The following is a 20,583-nucleotide window of genomic DNA, read 5'->3' on the forward strand; positions in this document are numbered from 1 at the left end:
CCCTTGTTATGTCTGAGCATTTTAACACTAGGCCACATGAACACAGTCTGGTGCCAGGAAAGACCAGACTGAGGAGGCAATATTCCAGACCTCTTCTAAAAGTACCATTTTACCTTTCCAGAATGAGCTTCTCATGCTTACTTGCCTTAGAACTCAAAGCTCAACCAAGATCTTAACCTGCCATGACAGAAGCTTCAGGATAGGGGAGATAGAGGACAAAGTGGGGGGAAAGGTGTTGGGAGGATAAGGAGAATGTGGACTCAAATGGCTTTTCCATAATATAACCAAGAAAATACCTTAAGCTTGAAAGAACAAGTATAAAATGTGGGCCAAGTTGTGGGAAATGTGAGCTCAGATTGTGTCACCTCCTCAATGCTATCTCCCCTGATTTTCTCTCCCTGGACTGGATTCTCTACCCATAGTCCCTACACTCCTTGAAACCATCTATTGCTCTGTTGTTAGCCATGCTCACTGCCTCGTGTTTCAGTGTACCAAGGCTTATTCAACTTAATTCTCCTACTAGCCTATAAACCTGTAATATTCTTGGAACGCCTGGTGGCTCAGTGGCTGGGTCCAGGGATCAAGTCCTGCATCAAACTCCTTGCGCGGAGTCTGCTTCTCCCTCTGCCTATGTCTCTGTCTCTGTCTCTGTGTGTGTGTGTGTGTGTGTGTCTCATGAATAAATAAAATCTTTAAAAAAAAATACATAAAAAATAAACCTATAATATTCTTTAGGGCAAGAATTATGTCTTAACTCTGAATTTTAGTTTAGGACTCTATACCAAGGCCAATTAATACATGTTTAATATAAGAACTAATGAAACCAACCAACCAACTAATCAATTTAATTGATAAGGGATCAAAAATATTACCACAAAAGCTAAACCATTTGGTGCTTAGCACCTCAGACAGGTCCAGGGTTCCCAAGATCTGCTGTGTATACAAGATGGATTATAAGTGGTATGTGGACAAACCTTTAAAAATGTTTAATACTTATTTTAATATGCATAAGAAAAAAACATAATCAGTTATTAACCCTATTTTCACTGATCTTATTGATTATCTAATTATTGATTAGATCAATGCCCATGAACAATGTTGGAGTTAGGGGTGCTAGTTTCCTGTGCAGTTGAAAATCTTCCTATAACTTTTGACTCCCCAAAAACTTACCTATTAATAGCCTCCTGCAGACTGGAAGCCTTATTGATAACACAAATAGTCGTCAACACATATTTTGCATGTTTCATATGTATTACATATCATTCTTACAATAAAGTAAGCTAGAAAACAGAAAATCCTATTAAGAAAAATCACAGGAAAAAAAAGAAAATCACAGGAAAAGAGAATACATCTACAGTATTATATTGTATTTATCCCAAAATCCATGTATAAATGCATCTGCAGAGTTCAAACCCATGTTGTTCAAAGGTCAGCTGTGTATTTTTTTGTTTGCTTTTCATTTTGTTTTGCTAAAATTAGTGGGCATAAGATTAAGGAGAAATAGGAGACTTGCACAGCCTCAGAGTATCTCTCCCAGAATTAGATCCTGGAATAGAAAAAACTAATAAAATCCAAATTAAGTCTATAGCTTACATTACACTACTATTAACTTCTTGTTGACAAATGTGCCATAGTTCTTTAAGATTAGGGGAACTTGTATTGTCTCTGCAGCTTTTCTTTAAGTTTAAAACTATTTAAAAATAAAAAGCTCTAAAAAAAAAACAATTTAAAGATCAGGAAGTGGGCAGCCCCGGTGTCGCAGCGGTTTAGCACCGCCTGTGGCCCGGGGTGTGATCATGGAGACCCAGGATCGAGTCCCACATCGGGCTCCCTGCATGGAGCCTGCTTGTGTCTCTGCCTCTCTCTCTCTCTCTCTCTCTCTCTGAATAAATAAATAAATAAATCTTTAAAAAAATAAATAAATAAATAAAGATCAGGAAGTAAAAGTATATACAGGCTTTTTTTGAGCTCAGTTGATTGAGCATTCAACTCAGTTTTGGGTCAGGTCATGATCTCAGGGTTGTGGGATCCAGCCCCACACTGGGCTCTGTGCTCAGCAAGCAGTCTGCTTGAGTTTCTCTCTCTCCCACTCCCTCTTCCCCTCCTTCTGTTTGTGCATTCCCTCTCTCTCTAAAAATAAAATCTTCTAAAAAAAATAAAAATAAAAATAAAAATAAAATCTTCTTAAAAAAAAAAGTATATGTAATACAAATTATAAGAATGGGTAAGAATGGCTCAAGTTTGAGAAGCACTAGAGCAGTAATCCCTCACATCCTACATCCAAGAAAAGCTGCCCTCAGAATGAGAATTGTGGCTATAGAAGAAATTTAGTAAAATAGGAAAATGTTCACTTTACATTACTTTGAAAAAATAAATTATCCCATTTTATTAAAAAATATATATATAATACATAGAAAAATGTCTGTGGTAAAACAAAAATAACCTATACTAAATAAAATACAGACAGCATTTATTAAATAGTAAATGGGACACTGCTTTTAGAAAGTAACTTGGCTAGATCAATTAATATGCTCATATTCTTAAAAAAATATGCTCATATCCTTTGATTTAGTATCCTCACTTTCAGGAAGTTATCCTAAGAAAAATATTCCGAAGTATGAGGGGGAAAATGCCTCCTCCCGGCATTATTTATAATAATGAAAAATTAGGAACAACCTCCAAGTCAATCATTACTAGACCGGTAAATTTCCAGTATGTTTTGACCAAGACCCAGAGTAAAAAATATATATGTAACATAGAAGTGTAGCATGTGTATGCATGAGAGGGCACGTGTGTGTGTGTGTATAAAACTAAACCAAAAAGTTTTCTCAAAATGGTACTTATCTTCAGGGATGCTCTCTGCTATTTTCTGTACTAATCTATTTCGTAAGAAAGCAAACAAAACTTGTTCAGCCCTCACTAAATTGATTTTCCAACCCACTAACTATGATGGGCAGTCTGAGAAACACTGCACCGGACTATTGTGCAACCATTAAAAGAGATGACTACAATCCCCAACTGGCAACGCAACTGGCTCTAAGCAAAGAGAAGAGAAGGTGGGAGGAAGACTTGCTTTCATGGTACACTTTTTTGCACCTTTTGAATTTATAACACATACATGTATTACTTATTTGAAAATTTAAGTGGTGACTGTGAAGACTTTAACAGCATCAGACAATGCTAATTGTGCATAACAAAGCTGTAACTACACTAAAATACAAAAACAGACACAAATGAAAAAGGAAATAATACCAAAACAATAATCACAAGTTAGCAATTTTTTCCTTTTCACTGTTTGAAATACTCTACCCTATTTTACTTCCTCACTTTAACATACATATCTCTTAAATTAAAACCCAAAGAATTGGGATCCCTGGGTGGCGCAGCGGTTTAGCGCCTGCCTTTGGCCCAGGGCGTGATCCTGGAGACCCGGGATCGAATCCCACGTTGGGCTCCCGGTGCATGAAGCCTGCTTCTCCCTCTGCCTGTGTCTCTGCCTCTCTCTCTCTCTGTGTCTATCATGAATAAATAAATAAAATCTTAATAAATAAATAAATAAATAAAAATAAAATAAAATAAAACCCGAAGAATTAAAGGCACATAAGAGATTTCAAAACTAATGGTAATGTTTTCTTTATTAAGCTGAGATAGATATATGAATATTTACATTTAAATGGTACATATAAAAAACTACTCTATATTTTTAATAATATTTTTTAAATGAAAGGTTTCAAAAAACCTTTTTAAAAAAAGGTTTCTCCTGCCAGGCCTGCCTTTTCCCACCCTCAAACTGAGGAAGACACTCAAGTAAAGTGCTGGGATAGGATTTAAAACAGTCAACTGGACACCTTCCATCTTTCTGAAAAGGTTCTGACATGGAACATACCACCACTACGGCTTCCAGAGTTTTCCATTCAGAGCTTGGTAAGTGGGCTAGGCTCAGCATTTCATTCACACTCAGGACTCTCTTTTCTGAGTTCTTTTGCCTTCCCTCCTTCCCCTACCAAGCCATTATTCATCCCTTCATATTTTTAATTATGTATAAACTCTTCTGAGCAATGGGATCATTTCCTATTAACCTTTGAATTTCCAACAGGCTATAATGTTGTGCTTTCTTTACACATAGCAAGTACTCAGTACTTATTAAATAAGCAATATCACGGGCAAAACTCCAAAACAAAGAAATATGAAAAGTGGCAAGGAATGGAGAAGGAAGTACCAGGCATCAGAGATTAAATATAAGTCATATGGGACACCTGGGTAGCTCAGGAGTTGAGTGCCTACCTTGGGTCCAGGGCCTGATCCTAGAGTCCCGAGACCAAGTCCCGCATCGGGCTCCCTGCTTCTCTCTCTGCTATGTCTCTGCCTCTCCCTCTCTGTGTCTCTCATGAATAAATAAATAAAATCTTAAAAATATATATAAGCCCTACTAAAATATACTATTACTTTCATTTAATAAAATATAAAATATAAAAGAGAATAAAGGGGACAATATACGTAAAACACACTGTGATAGATAGCAAGTGGTCTATAAATAATAGTTTGGGGTTTAAAAAATAATATGCATAATATTTCCATGATATATATTTGTATATGACAAGTTATAAATCATATAAATAAACACATACATATGAGCACACATATATCAAAGAATGCCAGAGACACAATTTATCTGGACTTCAGAAAAACATCTTGTGATCTTAAGGATAAAACAGAAATATACTGGCAGCTGGATGGTCTGGTAACTGGACAGCTGGGCCCAAACGATGCTGCAAAATGGATCGATATCAACTAGGAACTCCTAGAAGTTTGGCCACTTCCCATCTGTTACAGATCCTATCATGGTCACCATTTTTATCAATGACTTGGGGAAGATAAAGTTATCTAAAATGCCTATGACAAACAAAATGGGAGGGATAATTAATGTATTAGAGAGAATAAGGAAGAAAGCCCTCCACAAACTGGAACCATAGGTTAAATACAACAAGATGACATTTTAAAAAGACAAAAGATATTATTTTACTCTTAAGTTTAGGGGGAAAAAAACTACATTAACAATAGGATGAAGACGATAGACATGAAGGAGACATAAGAAATGGTTCAATATGAGTCAACTGATGAGTCGATGTGATTTTTAGGTTCACTGACTGAAATACAAAGCCCAGATCAAATGAGGTCCACGTCTTACTCTGCTCCATTCCCATTAGAACAATAGTACATCCAGGGGAACACACAGTGTATTTGCAGACCCAGGGATAAATGGAGTCTTAATAACATCTCAGGCAAGTATACTGTAGGAAAAAAAAGAAAATCAAGTCTATGGAGCCCCTTAAACTGAGAAGTAAGCTAAAATGTCTGGTTCGTGAGGTTCTCAAGTCCTTCTGCAGAACAGGAAGATACCACTTTTATCCCTATGGAGTCACCTTAAGGGACTCATGGCCAGATGAGGTAAAGAAAGTTCACAGAAAAAAGGGTCAGCTGAGCCCTGCCTGGTTGGCCCTTTGTCCTTGTTGCTACTCACACTGAAACCTCCCATTTGGGGCTCTGACCACCCAAGCTTTAGTAAGGACACAAAGAAGCTCAGGAATCTCAACAATTCTTACCCATCATCTCCCCAAATCATGGTTCATCATGATCAGAATTGCAAAGTGATATTTTTAACTATCGGAATGAATTCTTGTGGATCTTTGGCCTTCTATACTAAGCTGTCATCTGATAGCTGTTGGTGAACAAGGACTTGGGTTTTACTACTCTAACTGAAACATTAGACATTAGGAATGCAGCATTTCAGCTCTATTAGGTATTGCCGGGATATAAACATACCAGCTTATCTCCCATAATGGAAAACTACGATGCTTCTTCTAGGTACCTAAGAAGAATCAACAAGAGAGAAGAGCAGTGGCCCCTCAAAACCCAGTCCTTATCCTAGGAACATGGAAGGTGGCCCTGGTCTGCAGATAAGTGTCACACTAAATAAACTTCAATATCCTATAGTACAAGATGCCACTTTTTAAACCATTCACTTTTTCCCAAAAATAAGAACCTAGAAGTTTCTAGAAAGAATAGGTCCTTAACCATACATGCACTAGGAGGGATGCCTGCCAACTCTTAATTTCAGCTCAGGTCATGATCTTGGGGTTGTGAGATTAAGCCCCACCTTGGGCTCCACACTCAGTGGGCAGTCTGCTTCTCTCTCTTTCTCTCTAAAATAAAAAAATCTTAAAAAAAAAAAAAAACAATACATGCACTGGTACATCCCATTTTTATGTAAAATAGAGCTGGTTGCCTTTTGTGTACAAAGAGGTGCTTTCAAATGTTCATTCACTTAGAGATCAATGTAGAGGGACCTATGCCACAGGGGAAAAAAGTAAACTCCAGGATGCAAGGAAGGGAAGATAGATGAGATGGTGAGAAGGAAAACAGAGGAATATGAAGGGAGAGGAGAGAGCAATTTAAGATCCCTGAAGGACAGAAACAGGAGCAAGCTCCTTTGGAAGTCTGAGAATAGCATATTTGGGGGAATTCTTGAGCGTTACTCCTAAGGATGTCAAGGAACATATGTAAGTACCACTTAGCCTTTTGAAGGGGAAAAAAAAAATTCAGAATCCCTATTATTCCCTCAGTGTCAGGGTTCCCTACACTAGGTTAAAACAATTGCCCAAAGCCCCTGTAACTTGTTGGCTAACACTGCCAAATGACTAGAGGGAGGGTGTAGAACACAAAAAAAAAAAAAAAAAAAACAAAGGGTCAAGGACCACTGTCCCCAGCACAGCAGATGCCAGCAGAAGGGTTCTTTCTCATAAGCTGTGGGACTCCAGAGACCGTATCTCAGGGACACTGGCTTTCCTTAAAGCAAAGGAAATCAATCATTAGAAAGTCCTCAAGGTGATGAATGACTGCAGCCACTCACAGGAGTGCAGATAACATCTGAGGTGCCTGGGACACACCTCTTCCCAGGAAAAAGGCCCTCCAGGCACTGAGGAGTCTACTCCAGGCACTGAGAAGTCTACTTGGGGAAAATTCACCAAGACAATGAGGCCTGATTCTATGTCCTCCCCAGAGAATGACCACTGCTTATTATATTCTTACTCTTTTTTGGACTCAGGTTGTGTCCAGACACAGCCAGCAGAAGCATACCAGCAGCCAGTCACAGAGGGCCAGAAACCCAGAGAGAGCTGCCAGAGTGTGACAGGCAAACATGAAGACTCTACTTGGGTACTTGGGATCTAGAGGTTTGCAAAATGCTTCTGAGGACACCAAAGGTGACCCTTAACTCTACTTCTCTTTTTTCAACCATGACCTCCCTTTCCTGTTCTCTCTCCTGGTTGTATGGGCAATGAGAATGGAATTAAGAAAGGAGGATCAGGAGTTATTTTAACAAAAGACAAGAATTTGAAGGATGAATGACTGTGGAGGTAAGGAAGGGTCCAGATTCTGGCTCTGATCACTGGGCGCCAGGGATACAGACAAAACAGGTTATTCCAAGGTGCTCTGCTATAGTCATGTCTGAGTTCAACCAAAAGGTGAAGTTGTGCCAACATGGGAAGTTGTTTAGACAAGACAGACAAGAATGGAAAAGACAGGGATGGACAAGACAGGATGGGGTGATGGACCAGAAAAAACAGTGGAGGAGATAGAATAAAAGAGTAAAGGAAGGAGAGAGAAAGAGGGGAGGAGAGTGTGTATATGTGTGTTTCAGGAGGAGACAGGGAGAGAAGGTGGTAACACAAACAGAACCATAAAGTAACCACAAATATTGAGTTCTTGTTTGCAGATTATCACTGCCCATAGTCTACAACAGCAGAGTTGTGTCCTCCTCAGCAGTTAGGTTCTGTGGCTAGCACATAAGGTGGAAACCACGTGGAGTCAAATTACTCTCGAAATTACCTAAAAAGTACCACACTGGAAAACGGCCCATCTCCCAGGAAACCCAATACAGTACTTTTCATACATATACATTTTTGTGCACTCTTAAGAATCTCAGAACCAAACAAAACAACAGAAAAAAAGAATCTCAGAACTAGAAGGACCCAAGGAATCCATCTTCCTTGTCTAGTAATTCTCAAAAAAAAAAAAAAAAAACCAAAAAAACAAAAACAAAAAAACAAAAAACTTCTCAATAGTCATCACTCATCTTCTGAATGATTCTGAGTAAGCTTCATTTTGCTCAGAGATTAGTAAATCACCTAATGTCACCCAACTAGACGACTTTTCCCTGATCCCATACTCCTTCTTCCATGTATTCTTCTCTTAAAATTTCCCCAGGAGATAGAAGGCTGAGACTGGAAGCTCAGTTCTACCACTAAATAGCTGTGTGAGTTCTGAACAGCACTTTCCCCTTTCTTGGTTCTAATCCCCATCTGGAAAATGAAGCCAGACTGGATGAACTGTAAGTGCCCAGATAATTTTGAGATACTTACTGAACGAAAAAGTGCTTTGAAAACTGCAAAGCATCTCATAAACATAAGCTACCAGTAACAGTTCACTCTGAGAGGGCAGACATTTTAACTAACATCTTGTGCTTTTCCCTCAACTTCATCCTTCACATCTCATGTCTAGGTCCTATTTGTTCTACTTCTAAATATTCTCTAGGATTTACCCCCCTTCTTCTCTATTCTCGTTGTCAATGTCCTATACTTTTTAGTACGTCTCCTTACTGCCAGTCTCTGTCCTCTCCAAAATTACCCTACTTTCTTCTACAAGAGTGATTTCCATAAAATCCCGCCTCCATTGCATTAATTCCATCTCCTATGCACCAATGCAGAAGTTCCAGCATTCAAATTTCCAGCTCTGCTCCACCAGACCCACCACTCCCAAAGCAGATTATCACAGTGACCCTGACCCTGACCATGCCACATTCTTTCCATGTTCTTGCTCTTCTCTGCATTCAGAATACTTCCCACCTCTCCTCTGCTTATATAAAAGTCCATCTAGCTTTCAAAGACCAGAAAAGATTCTGCTTCCTTCAAGAAAACTTTCCTAGAGTCTTAAGACACAACTGTCTTTCCTGAACTATAAAATATAGTCAGTTAGTAACCAAACCCAGTTAAGATCGATGATATCCTTTAATTGTTTAACAAATTTTATCTCTCTCAGAGATTATAGGTTCCTTCAGGCAGCAACCAAGCATGATATATTTGCATCACAATGCTGGTTAAGCTGAAAAATTCCACAAGTACTTGATGACTGCCTAAAGGCTGAAAAGGAAGATCCTGGTTTTCTCTTCCTGCCCTTGACCATTCACAGGAAATGTTGGGGGCACAGGAGGGGAAAAAGAAGGGGTAGAAGCAATACTCTCCCAACTCCTGTAGTACGTTCCCATCTTTTCCTCCCTACTTTCACCCACTCTGGGGTGGAAAGACCCTCTCTATCATCACAGGTTCAAATCAACGTCTTCTCTAAAGATGAGCCTGAGCACAACAGGGCAGTGTGCACGGTTATATTCAGCTCAATTCTTAACGTCCTGACCAGTCCATGTGTGGCAGCAGCTGCTCACAATCCCTGACAGTGATGGGAAGAGAGAGACACAGAGGGAAGAAGAGCAAAGACTAGAAATAATTTTATAATATGCAATTCAGATTTGGACCCTTGAGGTAGTTCTGCTTCAAATTAAACCCATCTGTTCTCAAATCCCAAAGAGGCAGGGCATCCGTGAAAAGGTTCTGTAACCTTCCAGAGCACAGACACCTCTACAAGCTGTGCCAGAAAGGACTGGCAGCTACAAACAGGCTCTTCTCATTCTCAGGGAGCCAGTAAACTGGAAGGCAGAGACTCTGACTGGCCAGCCCACTCTCAGACCCAGCGCCTCCCCCGCTCCTCCCAACACTCTAGATCAGGACCCATGACTGGCAAGAATCACATAGGTATAATACAGATGCAGAGTGGGGAGGGCTATTGTGGGACCAGCTCTGTTCCCAGAGGAAAGCATTCGTGGCCATCATACCCGAGGAATTCAGCAACGCAATCACAACTGAGCATGTCCCAACCCACCACTACTGGCCTCCAACTACTCTGGAACACATCTCTGCAAAAATTCTCCACTTTCATGTTCACTACAACCAGCTTCCCCCATTCCCTCTCCAGATTCTCCAGATTTACTACCCCTTCCTATTTACTAGAAGTATTCATTCTCACCCTCCACTTCCAGCCATCTCTCTCTCTCTCTCTCTCTCTCTCTCTCTCTCTCTCTCTCACACACACACACACACACACACACACACACACACACACAGCTCTCCTGGATAGTACTGGACAAGGAGCCTCTCTCTCAGGCTCATCTTCTGCCCAGCATGTTCATTCTTTTTAATGCTCTCTTGGGCCCTTTTTACTTTATAGGAGCTGATGGTGATGTTCCCTGTTAAGATTTTAACAAGTAAAGGATTTTATCAGGTAAAGGTGGCACCTGTCTTTAAGGATGAGGAAATACTAACACAAACCATTCAGTGTCAAGATACCCTGTCTGGGAAGAGAGCCAGCTCTATGGCAACCAGAAGACAGATTTTCTCACCTGCTTCTAAGCTCCTTCCTCTCAAAAGACATCTGCTGCACCCATCTCCGGTGCCACACCAAGATCACAGGAAACAGCACGGATCTCCCTCCTCCCTCCCTCCCTTAGAGAGTCACAAGGAGACAGGGAAGCAAGTTGGAGAAAGTTTTAAAAAGACTCAGAACCATACCTCATTCCATGAAAAGCGAACTCCCACTTCCAGGATGGCAAAAAAGGGCAGTTCTACTTTCAAGCTTCTGGTTATCTCCAGTGACTGGCCTCAGTGGAACTGCCTTAGTATTCCACATCACAGAGACCTGAAGCAACCGCACTGCACAGAGCCCCAGAGGCAGAGAGTTGGGCAGAAAGGAATGTAGACAGCTTCCCAGAAGTACCCAGCTAAGAAGGAAACCAAGAACTTACCACAGCTTCCTGGGCCCAGAAGGGGAGGATACAGGCTCTCAGAAGAAAGACTCTGGCAGCTCAGAGACCTTGAAGGTCCTCATATCTGAAAGCCCCAAAAAGAGAAATGTACAGCTGTGGGAAGACATCCAGATACAACAAGCCTGGGCTGGCCCCAGATGCCTTCAAGGAAGCAGTGGCTACACTTGACTGCAAACAAGAGACTTAGAAACAAACCCTAAGCTACTGACAGCCCCAAAGAAATCCAGGGCAGGCCTGGGGTGGGGATGTATAAACCTGCTAGTATAAGCTTTTGCTGAGGGCTTTATCACCTGCTTTCCATGCAGAGGCTTCATTTTCCCCCACAATCTTAGGGATGGAGAGTAGAACCAGATTGAGGACCCAACATCTTGACAGGAAAGTAAAACCAGTAAGCCGATGGGCTTCACAGGCCTCCAGGGCTCCCAGCTCTGTTCTCTACCCTCTCTGTCATGCTTCAGCGGTCATAAAACTTCTTTCATTCCTACCGTGAGGTACAGGCTTCCCAAGAAGCCCCACCGCAGTTCCCAGGAGCCCATATGCGAGGCAACGCTAAGCAAAGAGAAAGATTTTTCTTGCAGAAGTACTTTTTACAATTTTCATATATTATGGCTTTGTGAGGGTCTGTTCCAGGATAAGCATGGGGAAGGAGCAGAACATAGAAAGGAAATTAGAAATGCCTTCCTGTTGTACACTAACTGTCCATATTATCAAAAGAAAGTAGGTAATTTTAATACAAAAAGTTAAATCATAAAATGCTTTCCCCTCCAAGAAAAGGACAATTCCTAATACAGACTCTAAAAAATGCAGATAATGCTTCCCCATCTCATATCCAACCCTCAGTCTGGAAACCCTCATCAGTTAGCATTAACACAAAGAAGCACATGTGCATATTCATTCCTCAAAGCTTTATTCCCACAGCCAAGGCTGCAAGACCCTTTCCAATTTCAGGTCCTGACCAGAACAAGAGTGGGGCAAGAATTAGATGAAGGCTTTTCCCAAGCAAAGGCTTTGGCCGCCGACAGGACTGGGGGTGGCATGAGACACCCCCACATGCGGGAAGGCAGCTGAGCACCTGGAATCTCCCCTTCCTCCACAGCACCAGTAAACTTGCTGATGTCATCTCTCTGGAAGCCACATGTCTGCCTCCCAGCCCCTGGGATTTTGCCCATACTCACCTCAAAATTGCACAATAAGCGTCTGTAGCTGGTTAGTTCAGTTACTTACACCCTGGTACCAATGAAGCAAAGGTGAAAGATTTGTTGCTTACAAGAACCATTAGTTTCACCCTGCCCTGAGGCTACAAATTTTTATTCTCAAACCGTGATCACAATGCATGCTGCTTTTTAAGAGATGAGACTAGAGATGAGCTCAAAACCACCCCTGGGCACCAGAGAAAGAAGGACAAAGAAAGAGGAAATCAGCTATGGATGAACTTCTCTGTAACTAAGTGATACACACTGTCCCCAAGCAAAAATACATGGATAAGCTTTCCCACTCTAATGGGAAATTCTCAGTCACTTGGAACCTAGTAGAGCTTGGAATTTTATTCAAAAAATTGTTCCATTTCCTGAAGTGTTCATTCCACAAGGAGATGCTGCAATTTACACATACAATACAGGGACGTCTTCGGTTTTCATAAATTGGCAGCAGATTTCTCCCACTGGAAATGTACAGGGCTTCAAACTAGAAGCCTTCCATTTAAGACCTGATACATCATCACAACAAGAATGTATTATTTCCCACTCAAAAATGGGAGGAGATGATTCAATTAATTCCACCAAACAATGTTTAAAGAATGTGGTCCTGTCATACTTAGGTCATGATTTTCTAAGTAGGGGTACCTCTTCACTCTTCAAGCTAAAGTATTTCCTGAAGTGACACATGGTGGGAAGAAAAAGAGCTTATATGAAGGCAGGCATGGACACTATGGCACCTCTAGTTACCTCCTAGAGACTCAGATAAAAGGCAAGACCAAGACCACATCTTCCTGATCCATCTCCAGGCATGCCTTGGCAGCACCTTTCTTCCTCTCCATAGGATGGGAATAGAGGTAGCCCTTTCCAAGGCAACAGTTCCAGCAGGGGCCAAATAGTGAAGACTATGATCACTCCTTTATCAGTCACTTTTATAAGTTGAAGACATTTTCCTAAAGAAACAGTATTAGACATGGTAGCTGAATGTCCAGATAAGCTCATTACTGAATAATATGGCCAAAATACTGTTGATATATAATAAGCATACAAAAAAATACCTGTGTAAATACTAGGAATCAAATAAAACATAAGAGAAATAAATTTAATTTTTACATATCCAAAATTGTGGTCCTACAAGAAGGATAGGTTAATTACAAGGTGGGTATTTGGGGGATTTCAAAAGGTATTCACAAGGACAAGATGTGTAGCACTGATTTTTCACACCATCTAATTTCATTCCCAAATGTCTGACTTTCCTTTGTAAAGTGTACTTTAAAAAAAAAAAAAAAAGTGATAAAGTGATGTCATGCTTTTCAGCTTTGATTAGAACTGGCTTTTACTCACACTCAAAGAGGAAAGGGGACAAGGAGGGTATTTCCTGAGATAATGAAGTATAAAATAGGTAGGAGAGAAAGAGGATAGAAGAGGGTTAAAGAGGATGAGTAGGCTTTTAAAAACACCTGCCTAAGGGTGATAGTATGAGCTATGATTGGTGAGAGACATGGAAGCCAAAAGGGCTCATGAGGATCCAGAACTGGGGTGGAAGGGAGGACACAACAGGCCATCAACTAACAGCTACCAGATGGCCCATCGGCCTTGGACAACTTGGTTTCAGACCAACCGGATGGGGTAAAAATACCAAATAGCCAAACACGGGCTCACCACCTTATCAAGCCCAAAGTCAAACAATTATTTTGCCCAGACAATGTTGACATTCACAATGAACACGTCTACAGTCTACAGGAAATGCTTACTGCTTGCTCCTCTGGAGCTGGATGATTTGGAGTATCTAGCTATCTAAAGAACAGGAACTATCCCAGAGTTTTAGGTCATCCACCTCTAACAGTCCCCGTAAAATAGAAGACACCCTCATTCTCAGTGTAGGGTCGAGATGGAGTCAGAGCTTATAGAATACAAAAAACTATGGGATGGGCACTGCGGTATATGACACAAGGACTTAGAGACAAATAAAGAACTGCAGAGGGGCAAAGAAGGTCCAGTTCAAAGTGTACAGAGTCAATTAAGTAACTCTACTCCCAGAACTATTCCACTATGTTTCAGTAGCCCAAGAACATCCCAGTGTTGGGCACAGCAATAGTGAGTACAGGGACTTACAACTAACTAACCCCACAGAGCCAAGTATCTTCTGTACTCCTTTAGGAAAGTTTCTGCTGATTATGTCTGATAAAGGATCACAGGACAGCAAAAGACTCTGGAGGCTGTCTTCGTCCAACTCATTCTGCACTGGAAGAAATCAGTACAAACCTTTAACTGCAAACAAAAAGTATAAACTAGGCAAGGTCTGATAAAATCCCAGAATTATTTCAGAGGGGGACAGGTAGAGATAAGAAAAAAAAAGTAGCTCAGCCTATCTGAGTTTGTGTACCTGGGCGCTATGATTTATACAGGAAGATGTTAAATCACTTTGATTCTTCTTCAACACTCGCCTTTCATGAACACCAAGAGGCCATCTCTCAGTTCTTTTGTCTACTTTTATTTCCTAGTTCCTAGTGATAGGATCCCCCAGACTCCCCCTTCCTTGCTGGAATCACCTTTAGGGCACAAGAACTGGAACACAGCCATGCACAGAAGGAGTGATCAGCAAACGCAGAAGTTGGACATGTTAGCAAACATTGAAGGTTTCTGGAAACTACAACTTCCAAGGACCATTTGCCACATGATGAGGAAATCAAATCCAGGTGAGGATCTGGGCTGAGTTTCAAATATTCCTGGGGTTATAAAAGGAGGTAGAAGGTGGGAGGTGGAATTCTGGACCTGAATCTGCAGAAAGGCTGAGCCTTCACTATCCCAGGGGTGACAGCAATAGGTATGGACCCAGAGCAAGCCTGGGGATGGACAAGGCAATTATCTCCTGAAGTCATCCTGATCAAGAAATTTCTACCATTTTGTTATCACATTTTATACTTTTTCAAAGTGATTATATACAATAATTTTATCTGCATTTGAATCTGCATTTCCTTCTGGTTCCACAAGTGATACTCATAGTAATGATTCTCCACCTCTAGCCTATCTACTCTCTCCTTAATCCCCCACACTTACTCTCTGGGTTCCCATCTCATGTCCACAGATTCCAATCTTCTTTTTCATAAGGTCCCTTTTGACAAAAGGAAATTGAGACATAGACATGTCCCTTGCGCAATATCACACCACAAATTAGCAGTGCAGCAGGGACTAGAATTCACTTCTCTGTACTCTGGTCCCCCACTCTTTCCACTGACCACAATACCTCCGCTTTAGGAGGAACATCTGCCCTAGAGCACCAAGACCAAGAATCAAAACAGTTTATCTGCATGTCTTCTTAAGCAAAACAACACAGCCAGAATGTTTGGCAGAGACTAACTAAATATTTCCTTTGTGATCTACGCCAGAGGGGAAGACTGTGGGAGTGAGGTAGGCGCAGCACACAGGGAAACTGAAGGGAAGACCACTGCTAGACCAGCAGATGGGTGGCACAAGAAGAAAACCCAACCTTAAACTGAAGACAAACTAGGGGCAAGGGAATCAGATTTAAAAAACAAAACAAAACAAAAAGTTGAGCTTTAAAAATAGGATCCTAGATCTAAATGTGAATGTAAATAGGCTGTCATCTAATAACTGACCAAACAGAAGCCAGAAAAAAATATATTACAGTACCAAGCAGTATAGACAGGAATCTCTGAGTGTGAGATAGGAACTGAGACCTCATGGAGAGGGAAACAGGCTAGAGCCAAAGAACCACTAGCACAGAGCATCATTAGTGGAACTGGAAGGGGACTCATGGGACCCAAACAAGGTTCTTCCAAAAGGAGAACAAGACCCAAGATCAATCTGAAGAAAGACTTGGGGTAACAGAAGTCACTATACAGAACAAGGTCCACTGATTTAAAAAAATAATCCTACCCCAACTACCCAAGAGAGAAAGTCTCCCAAAGTGTGAAAGCTATGAACAGAGTATAAAAGTTATTACCACCAAGTAAAATTCACTTGAGCTTTCTGGGCACTTTTTAAGAAAGAAAATGCTTCAATAGGCAGATAAGATCCCCTAGTTATATCAGAAACTCTGCAATCAGGATGGTTCAAATGAACAAGAAGAGAAGGGGAGTTAGCACAAAAGAACACAGAGGTCTGAGGCAGGCCTTCTACCACCACCCCTAGGGGCCAAAGCGTTTTCACGTGTACCTATTGTGAGCCACAGACTAGCACACAGTGAAGTCAGCCTCAGAGAGAGTATTGCTATGTCCGTGCTCTGGGTGGAAAGACTGACACTAAGAGCAAGGGTGAGGTAGCCCCACCAGCAAATTCTGGTGGTCACTGGTGGTCACCCTCCCCAAAGGGCCCACCTCTCCTCTCACATGCCATACTACAGACTGGGGGAAAGGGAAAGAATGGACCTGGAGCTCTTAACCTGAAAGAGTTTACATTTTACTAGAGCAGCCAAGACATTCCAAAGAACCAGGAAATCCTGCATCAATACAACAAGAACCAATGAGCAGTCCAGCCTCTGAGCTTGGAAGACAACCCTTTCTTAGGGCAGAGTACTGACAACTCAGTGACAGGCAAATGAAAAAAGATCTGATTAAGTCAAAGAACACAGCAAAAGAGAATTTGAGGAGACAGATTAATTGCTTCCTGATTGTGAACTGACCCACTCACTGGGCCAAGTCTATGACACAAAGAGTTAAGCCAAGGACAGTATTTTAATAATGAGGGTGGAGGATGGGGGTAGGCCGCAGCTCTTCTCCAGGTGGAAAAATTGAGAAAGCAGACAAAAGGAAGGAGTGACCTCCATGGAAGCAGGGAAGTCCCCCATCCAAGGCCTCATTTGTAATCAAAGGCAGAAAGGACCAAACTAATGTAAACAGGCCAGGGAAGCTCATGTGCCCTTCTCCAGAGAGGCCAAAGCACACACTTCCCCCAGCATGGCCCTGGAAATGCAGAAGGTAAGTATTCCCTTGGACAAGAGAGGCAAGGCTAGAAGAGTTGGGGAATTCCCAAGCTGCTTTTAGGCTTTTTTTCCTACTCCCAGGCACCCAGTATTCACAAGAACTTCAGGGCACGGAGACCATGTAGAAGGTGAAGCTAAGACTATCCTGCCCTGGGGGAAAATGCAGTCTGCCGCAAGTTCCCACAAGAGAGACTCAGAAGAAAACAACCAGGCAGAGGAGCAGGACCATCCCCAAATCTGAGCACCTAGGCCACAGTCCTGTGGGCTTCCCACACCCCTCAACACCAATGCAATAAACAGCTGCCCTGGAGAAAACAATGGGCCTTTGTCTATGCCTCTGCTTTTAGATTATCGTGGAGAACCAAACAGGATAATTCCTTTAGAGGAGTGGTTCTCTTAAATACTGGTCCAGGCCTTGATAAGTTTTTTACCATCTCTACAGCATCTCTCTCAAATAAATTCCTAACTGTTCCATTCTGGGCAGTGAGGGGCCAGTACACCCCTCGCCCCCACTCTGCAAGGGAATCAGGGGCAGATAGGTCCCTGCGGCCAGCACTCTCCCCCAGGCCTTCACCCAGAACCACCACTGTGCTTTCATCCTAGCCTGGCCACAGAACTGAAAGCTGAGAACTGTTCTTACTCCTCTTCTCTCCATTCACCAGAATATTCCATATCGAATGAATTACACTGACTACTAAAACTGTTTTCATCAACATACCTGTTGAAATGGACTATCACCAGTAACTATGATCAAAAAAAAAAAAAAAAAGTATGAAACAACTGGACAATCAAGCTTCTCCTAATGCTGTACATCAAATAAAACTTCCAAAACTGACAAACACATCAGTAAATTTTCTGTTGTAATTTTTCTAAATTCAAAATATTTTAAATCTAACCAAATTTTGTACAACATGAGTATGAGGTACTTTCTTGGAAAGGGCTGCCCTTTTATCCTATTTATTTGCTTGTTTGTTTTTTAATTTATTCATTATTCTGGTTTTCAAATGCCCTTTCTTAGATGATGTGAAAATATTAGGTTTGAGGTTTTGGTTTGTTTATTTCTAGCCTCTTTCCCTGAGAAAAAAATTTAAACATGGGAATCTCATGTTGGTCTCAAAAAACAAACAAACAAACAGATGAAAACTGTCTTGTGAAATTCCAGATCCCTAGAGTACGCTAGTCTTCTCACATTTGCTTTCACAGGGCTTACTGGTGGCAAATGAATTCAGGAGCCACTTCCTCCAAGCCACTGCCAAGGACAAGACACCACGACCCCAAAATCCCTTTGCATTTGAAACTCCTAGCATTGCCCCTTAATTCCTCTCTCCTAGTCAGTGTTATGCCTCTTCCCAAATGCCTCCAACTAAAGCATGCTAAGAGTTTTTCAGAACAGTGAGCCAGACACCATGAGTTCCCTAATTCAATCCAGAATATTGTTCATTTGCCATGATTTCAGCACAAGGAAGCATCAGAGTGCAGTGGAAAGGGTTTTGGAATGAAATGAACCCGGATTCAAATTCTGAATGTTGGGCAAATTACTTGGTTTCTCCGAGTCCTGACTTCCTCCTCTTTGAGACAATCAGTGAGATTTATGAAAGTGTTAAGTAGGGAATGGCACAGAATGGGTCTCCTGAACTGACTCAGTATTTCTTTGACAGCATTCTCTCCTATCAACACCCGCCTCCCACCCTGCACCCAAAACAAGTGCAAGGCCTTGCTGGTTATACTCCCATGGCTGTCCTCAATTCCTTTCCAGGCTCTCCTACAAAAGGCCCAGGGCATCTACTAAATGGTATAAATCTTCCATTTCTCCTTTTCAAGAGCTTGGAAGAATGATTAGGTGGCTCGGGGTTCTCTAAGGGCAAGGCTTTCAGTGTCATCCTGGAAAATATTAAAATGTGGAAAAACCACTCATCTCACCACCTCGTGTTTCTGTGTGGTATCAAATCAACCCTTTGATGATTTCCTTTTGGAATTCATTCAATCTGTTCTACCCAAATACTGAATCACGGTTCTACCACCTTGTGGAACAAATATTCCAAAAAGGCAAAAAGTGTAATCAGTTTTTTTCAGGACTATTATATAGTCTTCTCTTACAGAGCTCATACTTTGATCCCTATAATGGAAAGCCTCTCTATGATGAAAGCAAAAGAATTCCCAGTACCAGATCCGCCAGAATAACGACCTTATGTGCTAACTTTTCTGGGACCAGCGAAACTTTACACGGTCGAATTCTTTATAATAAGGGTGATTTAGTTGAATTGATATGTTAAATTTGATTTACCTTGCAGAAGTTTGTAAAAGTTTTTCACATATAAACAAATTCACAAATTGGGGGGGAGGGATCCTTTATTGGCCCAAGGATCTCAATTCCTGGGCCCAAAGATGTAGTTACCCTTTTTAATGACAAGCTGAAGGCCTCAACCAAACATGTGGCCAGTGTGTAGAAGGAAGTCTTGGACTCTAGCACTAATCTCAGCCTGCCCATCACTACTGAGATACAAAACCTGTAAGATGCATGGACCCTGGCTGGGCCTCTCTTTTCTCCCCTAGCAGAATATAAACAAGAATCTCACAGTTGGGGCACCTGGGTGGCTCAGTTGGCTAAGCATCTGCCTTAGGTTCAGGTCATGATGGGTGATGGTAAGTCATGATTCCAGGGTTCTAAGATGGAGACCTGCATCCGGCCCTCTCCCTTTGCCCTTTGCCCGTCCCCCTACTTGTGTGCATGCACTTTCTCTCTCAAATAGATAAATGAAATCTTAAAAAAAAAAAAAAAATCTCTACAGTTGTAAGAATGTCCAGAAGATATCCACTGGGAATAACCACAAATAATGGATCTCACTTTTTCTAACTACCTCCTGCCCTGTTGCCTCTCCTTTCCAGGCCATCAAAGTGCACTGTCAGGCTGGCTGCAAATCGCTATCCTGCTCATGCCAATCCTGCCATCTCCCCTAAGGTCCCTATGTTCCTTTAGACCTCCAGGCCTTTTGCATACACTGCTCTCCCTTCTTCTCCACCTCTATTTTGCTAGCCAACTCCCATAGTCGCTCAAGATTCAGTTCCAATAGCAGTTTCTCTGGTTACTTTCTCCTAATCCTGACGCATCCTTTACATCTTTTCCTTATTACTCTTCCTTTTCCTCTGGTTAATCACTTACATGCTCTACTATAAATGTTTGTCATATTGCAGTAAATGAATTTTACAAAACACGTACTCTTCCCATATGTTTATTTTTATTTAATTGTTTTAATTTATTTATGAGAGAGAGAGAGAGACAGAGAGAGAGAGAGAAAGAGAGAGGCAGAGGCACAGGAGGAGAGAGAAGCAGGCTCCATGCCGGGAGCCCGATGTGGGACTCGATCCTGGGACTCCAGGATTGCGCCCCGGGTCAAAGGCAGGCGCCAAACCGCTGAACCACCCAGGGATCCCCTCTTCCCATATGTTTAAGTGAAAAATTACATATTTGCATCATAAATAGTAGAGATATACTTTCCGGCATATTATAAATATTG

At 41.6% G+C, this 20,583-nt stretch overlaps 1 protein-coding gene across 8 annotated transcripts in view; it reads right to left on the reverse strand.

Moving 5' to 3' along the window:
• DENND2B (DENN domain containing 2B) overlaps positions 1–20,583 on the reverse strand; it is a 170,851-nt gene that overhangs the window by 106,102 nt on the left and 44,166 nt on the right. The window contains exon 1 of one of the 8 annotated variants that reach the window (XM_035704265.2): positions 10,910–10,994. The exons of the other annotated variants lie outside the window; for them this stretch is intronic. The gene's annotated coding sequence lies outside the window, so the exon portion shown is untranslated. Of the gene's footprint in view, positions 1–10,909; positions 10,995–20,583 lie in introns of those variants that run through there. 8 annotated transcript variants of the gene reach the window in all.

Source organism: Canis lupus, chromosome 21 (genome assembly GCF_003254725.2).
Source record: "Canis lupus dingo isolate Sandy chromosome 21, ASM325472v2, whole genome shotgun sequence".
Lineage (NCBI taxonomy): Eukaryota > Metazoa > Chordata > Mammalia > Carnivora > Canidae > Canis > Canis lupus.